Source organism: Botryllus schlosseri, chromosome 11 (assembly GCF_051294905.1).
Source record: "Botryllus schlosseri isolate E-star chromosome 11, Bs_hap1, whole genome shotgun sequence".
NCBI classification, from domain to species: Eukaryota; Metazoa; Chordata; class Ascidiacea; order Stolidobranchia; family Styelidae; genus Botryllus; species Botryllus schlosseri.
In genome coordinates this window covers 28,757,757-28,766,505 of record NC_137246.1, presented here as the reverse complement: position 1 = coordinate 28,766,505, position 8,749 = coordinate 28,757,757, and the positions used below count along the sequence as shown (strand labels likewise).

Sequence of the window (8,749 nt, the reverse complement as noted above, 5' to 3'; positions counted from 1 at the left end):
CCAGACCCGCGGATTGCCAGATCGCGAGCAATTAACAAAACCGCAGACGTCTGCATGCAATCATCAAGCTGTCTAATCTATCGAGTAAAGACTCGAAACCGAACAACGCTCGAAATCCTACCCGAATACCAAATGATCTCTCGAATCTTGGAGTTGTATAGTTGTAGTAAAATTTGCTTTGATTAGCGTTCGGTTGGCGCTATTCATAGTTGGAGCAGCAACATGTCGGAATACCGAGTTTTTACTTCTACAAAAGGAAAACCAAAACTTGCGTACCATGGATATTCTTACCGCCGAAGCAATCAAAATATCAATTCTACCAACTGGCGATGTGATTTTAGAGGCTGTAAAGGCAGCATAGCGACTTCAAGAGACTACATAACTTGTCGTCAGGCGGTAAACGTATTACAACAGCATTGTCACGTTCCAGATCCTGCTAGAATAGAGGCACTATTGCTGAAAGATCAAATAAAGGTGGCTGCATCTGTTGCTAATGATGCTCCAAGGCGCATACTTGGTCAAATGCTAGCGGGAGTTTCCGAGGAAGCCGCCTCCAAGACACCACAGAGGAAGAGTCTCTCAAGGATGATTCAGAGACACAGGCATCGAAAAGGTGGATTTGAACCGGCGCCCTCGTCGAATGATTTTGTTATCCCGGAGAGATATAAAACGGTGTCACATGGCTCAGATGAAGTGGCATTTCTTCTACATGACGACTTCGACTTGACTGCAGAGGAGCAATGCAGTCCTCATAGAGCTATCGTATTTGCATCACGGTACATGCTTAACACACTGCAACAATCCTCCACATGGATACTTGATGGTACATTCAAAGTTGCGCCTTCCCAGTTCTATCAGTTCTTCACCATTCATGCTGTACTTGATGACTATGTTGTTCCATGTGTTTACGCTCATCTTCCCAACAAGAGGTCAAAGACATATAGAAGATTGTTCAAAATATTGAAAGCCAATCAGAATGGTCTTCAACCGCAGCACGCCGTGATCGATTTTGAAATAGCTTCCAAGAATGCACTGGAAGGCGAGTTCCCTGGGATCAAAGTTAGTGGTTGCTACTTTCATTTATGCCAGTCAATCTGGCGGAGTGTTCAGAGGTTCGGCATCAGTGAACAGTATACCTGCAACAACGACGTCCGCAAATACGTTAAAATGCTTTGTGCTCTAGCATTTCTACCTCTTGACGAAGTGATCGCTGGATACGATGAACTGAATTTAAAGATACAAGAAGCAGAACTACCAGAAGGGTTGAGTCATCTTTATCAATACTTTGAAGATTGCTATATTGGCCGACAAAACGTCGGAACTGCTGATAGAAGTAAATCCAAATTTGAGATATCAATGTGGAATGTAAAGGAACTGAATCCGGCATTCCAAGAACCAACAACAGGTTGGAGGGATGGCACAGCGGCATCCAAAGACATTTCGACTGTGACCATCCCTCGATTTGGAGATTTTTGCAAGCTTTGAACCAGGAGGAGATGATGCAATACCTTCTGCTTCAACAACGGATCGCTGGCATGCCTGCACCACCTACCGAAAAGCGATATCGTGAGCTTAATCTCAGACTTGAACGACTTATTCAGTCATACAAAAATCAAAGTATGACGCGAATGGAATTTGTTCAGGGAGTAGCCTTCAACATCAGCCTATGTGTTTGAATTGAAATATGAACCGCTGGATAAGATATTTTGATTAGAGATTAGCAGATGTTTCGTTGTCAGTGATGATATTTTGGTCTTTTCAGCAAAAATTGAGAGAAACGGCTTTACTGTGATGCATTTTCATTTGCACAAATTGATAGAAACGGCTTTACTGTGATGCATTTTCATTTGCACATTTCTTTTGTGTTAGACTATGTCAAATATATGTTGGTATGACATAGTACTATCGTAGGTATTGAAGCAGAAATTGTCAGGAAAGCTCACAGTACACTTGTAGAGGGTCATACTTCCCATGTAATGGCTTAGGGCTACTGGAGAACAGTGTGACGAAGTAGGTCTGTATTTCTATGACATGCGGTGAGGTTGAGGTAGACTCTTTTAGTTCGATTCAAAACATTTAAACCTTGATCGAATTAAACCTTGTTATACTAGCTCTACTTAGCCAGGGTTAGGCGCGAAAGTCCTCTAAAACATTTACACACAACCTGCTGAACGGTATAGCCGCGAGTAGCCTGGGCTATGTATGGGAAGTTTCGTTCAGCCGAAACTTGATTACAGGTCACGCGGCGGTTTACCAATAGTAGTAGTTAGTTGAGCTATACCAAATAATGTAACAGTTATTGAGGATTGGAGACTTTAAGCCATCAGGCCTACTTACTGAAGCTTTCGCAGATGTGAAATGCGTTTAGAACAGTGGTTCCCAGCAACCTATTTGGATGTCAGAGCAGTGTTTCAAACTTCGGAGTACCTATATGGAGCCGCATGAAAACACTCGCGAAGCCTATACTTATAAAGAAAATTTAATGGTATAGCTATAGCCTACCTCTGGATCTCACCGTCCAGCTAATTCAAAGGCATGTACGATGCACATATAGACTTCTATAGATGCTATATCGGTTGTTTTAGCATTGCTAGATAAAGACTGGCGAGTGCTATACATTGAAATATACTAAAAATGCATATCATCACTACATTATACTATATATAACGTTATGTAATACCTCTTCATACATTCCATCAGTTAATGCACAACTTTGATTGGGATTATACGCTGAGTAATATTGGTAATATTGCAATTTATACTTGACTATCAGCCGATACTTTGATGCCAGTAAAATTGTGTCGAAAGTTACTCTTCACAGAGACAATCTGTAAAGGTCTATGACCATCAGAACTCAGAATTAGGGATGGTGTGAACGTGAGGTTCACGTTCGCGTTCTGTGTGTGAACCTTGGAAATTGAGAGGTTCACGTTCACGAACGAACCTTGATAGGTTCTGCACTGTGAACCTTTTTCATTTATTACAATTTTCACTTCATTATAACATCTTTGGTTGAAATTTATTGCATTATAACTGCGGGCCATTATATGCATGGCGCTAGTAGCATAAAACATCACAAAATATCAAGACCGAAAAGCGATTGATGCTTATTCAACCAGTTAATGAAATTGATATCGGTGTCAGATGTAATAAATCTAGCAAGAATACGGGGTCCATGTCGATTTCATATGTTTATTGTATCATTAAAACCAAATACGTGCGATCGAAGTGTTGGCCACTGCTGTATGACTTGTTAATGGGGTAAAACCCTTTATACACTACGCTTAATATCAACGTAAGAACACTCATACGCCGAATACATTGTCCGGTCTGGCCTAGACCGTTAAGGCGTATGATTATATTCCCATGCAAGTTGGCAAAGTGACGGAAGATATTAATTTTACGGGATAATTATATCATTTGATTGCTTCGCAGTTGATACATTTGGCGACGTTTAAAAAGTCAGTATGTACTTCAGCATTGTGACATTATGTGGCCCGACTCGGCGCTGGGTATCGTGTACATTAATATATTTCACTTCACTGAAATGCAGTGTCGGAAGTAGCATTATGACGTCACGTGACGTCATGAGGTTCACGTTCGCGTTCACACAGAACCTTTCAAAAAGGTTCGCGTTCACACGAACCTGAACCTTTCAGAGGTTCACACCATCCCTGCTCAGAATGTATCATTTTCTGACGGGTATAAATCCATGGTTTCGACGCTATTCTGCAAAAATTCTCTTTCTCCGTTTTCAGAAGAGGCCTTTGGCAAACATCAGCAACTGTTTATAATATTTTAGTGGCATATTCAGGGGTCTATCAGAGCCGCAAGAAGGTTAGCCGGGTTAGGAATCACTGGTTTAGAATCTACTTTCAGAACAAACGCTATATCCAGTATCGTGGCGTCCCCGCATCGACAACAAACTTCATTCTGCATGGGTATTCACATGCACATGCACACTGCACAGTCTTGTGATGTGCAGGATTGAAATATACAGACTGCAATTTCCACTGATGTCATGTTTCACTAACCGCAGACGAAGCTAGCCGTGAAATCGAGTTATTTTATTTATTAATAAAAGCATGTTGTGGTGCTTATAACAGCGTGGTTTTTTGCACCACGTGACAACAAATTCCATCACTAACACAAGCTAACTTGCTCAAGTGTCACATGCTCAAGTGACGCATGCTAAAATGTGGCACATGCTAAAATGCGGCACGCTCAAGTGTCGCATGCTCAATTGTCGCATGCCCAAGTGTCGCATGCCCAAGTGTCGCATGCCCAAGTGTCGCATGCCCAAGTGTCGCATGCCCAAGTGTCGCATGACCAAGTGTCGCATGCCCAAGTGTCGCATGCCCAAGTGTCGCATGCCCAAGTGTCGCATGCCCAAGTGTCGCATGCCCAAGTGTCGCATGCCCAAGTGTCGCATGCCCAAGTGTCTCATGCTCAAGTGTCTCATGCCCAAGTGTCGCATGCGCAAGTGTCCGCATGCTCATTTGTCACCATGCTAATATGTCACCATGCTAATATGTCACCATGCGCAAGTGTTAACATGCTGAAGTGTCCCAATCGTTATGTGCCCCCATGCTCACGTGTTACCATGCCCATATGTAACCATGTTCATTAGTCCCCATGCTAATGTGTAACCATGCTCAAGTGTCGCACGCTAAACTGTCCCCATGCCCATGTGTCCCCTTGCTCATATTTCACCATGCTCATATGTCCCCATGCGCATGTGTCCCCATGCTCATGTGTCCCTATGCTCATGTGTTACCATGCTAATGTGTCCCCATGCTGTAGTGTCGCATGCTCAACTGTCGTTTTGCATTGTGTCGCATGCTCATATGTCGGGCAACCTGTGCACGATCTGCCCTAAGTCAACGGTATTTCGGTCCCGGCGCTCAGGCAAAATCCGCCGTATCATAAACGGAAAATTATTAATGGACACACTGCTTTTTACCGGGTGGAAATTACATTAACTTGTCTGCTTTTGAAGCAGAATGGGAAATGAAGGTGTTAATACTACTTTAGTAGTTCTATAAAATCGAGCCCCGTGAATTTATGTTATTTATTACAAATACCGATGTAATTTATCACAAATACCGATATAAAATATGTAAATGTGTTTGCAGGCGAACTATAATGTGGCGCGAGTAGAATAAAGACTCACATACAACGAGTCGGTATAGAAGCGGGAAAAACCGTGGAATCACAGAAATGATAACCAAAAGATCCACAATTAGGAACCCGTAATTCTAGGATATAGTTACGCTGATGAATGCATAGCAACTATGGCTAATTGGCGCTATTTAAAATACGGACTGTTGTGTATGTTTTGAGATATCACGGAATATTATCAGAACCTACGGGCTGTTCAAAATGTTGAATAACGATGCAACAAGGTTTATATGAATCTGTTTTGTCTGTTAAAACCAATAGTGAAATTAGGACGAGGTTGATGACATCATAAACTAGAAAATACATCACCAAGTTAAATGCCCGAGTGATGCAATGAGGAAGTTAGCTGAATTTAAATACCGGAAGCTTGGACATATGGCCATATGTTGATCGTCACACATTAAATATAGGATAATACGTTAGTCGCCGTCATTATTGTATTAGCGCGGATCTAAACAGGACGGTGATTCCAGACCTTTTCGAGAAATAGGATAGTGTTAGCGGATATCAGAAGTATATAGTCGGATCTTAAAATGCAAATGTAATGATAACAAATGAACCGTATTTTGCCAGTAAAAGCATCATGCGAGCAAGATTAGTTGTATTAATTGTAAAGATGTTGTTGACTAGTGTCAGAATGTAGTAAAAAGTGGAAGATTTGAAATTGAGCATATTTCGGAAATGAATAAAATATGTCTTTATAGTACTAGGAGCTCATAATGGATAAGGATCGAGTACCTAGATATAATCAAAAATAATATTTACCAAAAGTGTATAGTTGTAGTAAGCAGTCTTGACGCATTGTACTAATGTTTGAATGTCATTTTGTTAGAAAAAATCCACGTTGAGCTGAGATATCGAAATAACATAATGCTTGCGAACCGAGGTATTAGGCTCTGTTTTATGGTGTCTTTATATGACCCTTTTAAAGCAATATAGTGTCAATTTGTGTCAAGTAATAGTGGCTACTCGTCCTGTATCATTATTCCCAATTTGTAAACACTTATGAATCGTATATTTGCCTATATGGTGAAATACTAATTTTAATGTATAGCCTGTAATGCAATCGTATTTCTTGACTTTCTTATTTGCACTCCAAAGATTAGATTGGAGATGAGACACGGTAATTGAAAAGTGTATGGCGTAATTTAATGTTTGAACTGTAAATTCTTGTGTGCTTTAACATCCGTAATATACCAATATAGGAACATGCATGTCTTTAAAAATGAGGATGACATATATCTGTTGGCGATAGCCGTATAGATTATGGATTGGTGTTTGTGTATACTGTACAGCTTTCGTTGAAGTTGAAACTAACTACCACGGCGGCCCATAAGAAGCCTTTAAGCACACGTGTGTTGTTGCTAAACAACAGAGGTGTGATTGCCCACCTTATAAGGAAACATTATCTAATGTTCTCTGGGAATAATTTCAGTATTGTAGCCCAGAAAATAATTACGACGGAGTACATAGGGCCTTGGGCAGATAACTTTTTGAAGAAGGTCATTAACAAAATTAGGTGATCGTTTTGGTCAACTAACTGCCGATAGGTGATTAGTGAAAACCACCCTACATACAACCCAAATCTGACACGCTCGTTATGCGTAACAAAGGTGTCTGAAGCGAATGCGAAGGATTAGCGTATGGAGGCTAATCCCGGTTTATCTGTAATTGTTATGTACAATACATGCAAATATTAAGTTGCTTTGCAATGATGGTTCCACCATTTTCGGTGTCTGCGAACTTTTACAGTGAAAAGGCGTTACAGTGAATTGGCGATATATCTACTGCGTATGTATTATATATTATGCGCCATATTATATCCACACCATGTTGCGTCACCCTAGAAAAACGGTTAATAAAGTCAAGCCAAATCCTTTAGAAGTAAAGTGATTTATTGCATTTTTGGGATCAATGTATATTGAAAATTGTGTGATTTTGTGTGAATTATTTAGTATGCGTTGTAACTAGTCCACGCCCCAGCGACTAGGACCCCTACACTTGAGTGAGGTTAGACGGTTATAAAACCAAGACAAGTTGCTTGTGAGAACCGTCATAAAACTAGATAAGTACCCTAGAATATACAAATACACAAAAAATCTTGAACAGCCTTAAACGATAATATGAAGATGTAACAAGCCCTTCACGAGAATGCTTTGGCCCTGGGCACTGGCGTAGCCAGCGAGGGGCGAAAGGGGCGATCGCCCCCCCCAAATTTTAGGAAGATTTTTCGTAAAATCAATAAATATGACATTATTTTAGGGCAGATGAATGCAACCTAAAAAATTTCTTCGCGCTTCGCGCGTTTTAGTGTCCATGTTCATGACTGTCTTGATTTTATTAACGGTCTCCCGAAAAAAAAATCTTCCGCAAATACCCACAATTGATCTTAGCTGCATTCTTAATTATGAGAATACAACAGTACCAGTAGATACACGAGAGTAACTCAAGGTCGTTGGGTTGATTGAGTTTAGGGTTGTCAGTTCAGTATGGGGATTGGGACTGTTAGCTCCGACAATTCCCGTTACGGGACACACGAAGACATATAAAGTAGGTTACATGCGACTCCGCAAAGTGCGCTCCCAAAATGATTGGCCGACCGACGCATGTATTCGATATAGATTTTCGGGTACTTGAATGGCTGGCGCCTAATGATCCTGTCCCTGCCATCAGACTTCTCCGACATGAATGCGACTGGCACAGGAAAATATCGCCATCTCCCTTTAAAAAGTGCTAATTTGAAATCGCACGAGTCTGATCAAAGGAGTTTTGTAATTTGGTCTGGTATATATATCAGCAATTCCAATCTCTAAACTAGCATCAATCTTTACCAGAGGTCAGCACTAAATAACCATGTGTAGCTGCACATAATACACCTACAAACTATATCCAAGCGATCGTGACTCACAAATGTAACACGCTTATTCCTGACGCGTTACCGTTCGAATATTAACATTCTGATACATTCGTACCGCTCTGACTTGCACGCTCAAAAGGTGCCAGTCAGAGATCATGTTCATATTATTATTGTTGTGATTACAGATTGAGTGTAACTGTACTTGTCTGGCGTTCTCAGTATCGAAATGAGAGTTACGTAGTTAGTTAACTACTCAGTAGGAAACGAGTTCCTACACATGCTTCAACGAAGTAATTATTAAGAATGGAATCCACTTGCTCATATACACGCACCAATATTATTGATCAAATACTTTGATTTACTCAAAAACATGTATGCTCCGCGCGACTCGGTCCGAAATGCACACTGCTTTTCAACTGGAGGCTTCCATAGGGTATTGTGTGCGTGCGTCTAAGAATCGTTTGAATAAAGGGTAGTGATGAAATTGCCCATGGCAGGATGTACGGTTCTGCGAGGTGTTCCCACGGGAGAGCTTCCCTAAACTCATAAAAATCCCCCCCCCCCCCGCAATAAAAAATGTAATTCTAGCTACGACCTTGTGTGTAAGAGATCTCTTGAGTGGTGACAGCTTTCTCCGCAAGTCATGAAGTTACAGCAATAAATGACAACTGTCCCGTCCAGCGTCCACCCTATACAAACTCTAAATCAGTG

The 8,749-nt window shown here is 41.0% G+C and overlaps 1 pseudogene; it reads left to right on the top strand.

Annotated features, from left to right (window-relative positions):
- Positions 1 to 222: 222 nt before the first annotated feature.
- On the top strand, positions 223 to 1,676 carry LOC145450117 (uncharacterized; annotated as a pseudogene).
- Positions 1,677 to 8,749: the final 7,073 nt, after the last annotated feature.